An 835-nucleotide genomic window follows, 5' to 3' on the forward strand; every position below is an offset into this window, starting at 1 on the left:
CCTTCCGTGGTTTTTTTTTGTCTCCAACTGCCTCTCAGAATGAGGAAAGACAAATCCTGGAAGTGAAAAGAGACTCAGAGAAGCAGCATGGCACAGTGGATAGAGCACGGGCCTAGGAATCAGAATCCCAGCTCTGCCACATGTCAGCTGTGTGACATTGGGCAAGTCACTTCACTTCTCTGGGCCTCAGTTCCCTCATCTGTAAAATGGGGCTTGAGATTGCGAGCCCCATGTGGGACAGGGACTGTGTCCAACCCGATTTGCTTGTAACCACCCCAGTGCTTAGTACAGTGTGTGGAACATAATAAGCACTTAGTAAATGCCACAATTATTATTTTTATTATTGTAAGGGTCAGCTCTCCCTCTCAAGATCACACCTGGAGAGTTTCCAGTACTCTACCTGTCTCTGCTATGGGAGGGAGAGTCAAGCAGAGGCATACCCATTCCATTCCTAGCTTGGGCAGTGGCTAGCGAGTGGAAAGCCAACTGCTACAAGTCAACAATCCCCTGTGCTGGGCACAGCGGCGTGGGAGAGAGTCAAGGGTAGAGACTCAGGTTTACTGTGTAGAAGGCGGCGATGGTAAACCACTTCTGTATTTTTATTAAGAAAACTCTATGGATACACTCCCAGAGCAAGTGCAGATGGAGGTGGGTCATTCTGGGAAAGATGTGCTCATGGGATCGCTATGGGTCGGAGACGACTCGACAACATAAGACAAGAGAAGGGTCAGCTCCTTCATTCCCCTGCCTTTAGTCAGGGAAATGCCTGACCCTCACCAGGCAGAAAGATGCCTCTCCCACACTCCCCCTCTTAGAGAGAAGCAGCATGGCTTAG

At 49.7% G+C, this 835-nt stretch overlaps 1 non-coding gene across 1 annotated transcript; it reads left to right on the plus strand.

Annotated features, from left to right (window-relative positions):
* Positions 1-359: 359 nt before the first annotated feature.
* On the plus strand, positions 360-497 carry LOC114807229. The gene has a single exon (XR_003755281.1). It is a non-coding gene; the product is annotated as a small nucleolar RNA SNORA7 (small nucleolar RNA).
* Positions 498-835: the final 338 nt, after the last annotated feature.

The sequence above is a fragment of the Ornithorhynchus anatinus genome, chromosome X1 (assembly GCF_004115215.2).
Source record: "Ornithorhynchus anatinus isolate Pmale09 chromosome X1, mOrnAna1.pri.v4, whole genome shotgun sequence".
Classification (NCBI taxonomy): Eukaryota; Metazoa; Chordata; class Mammalia; order Monotremata; family Ornithorhynchidae; genus Ornithorhynchus; species Ornithorhynchus anatinus.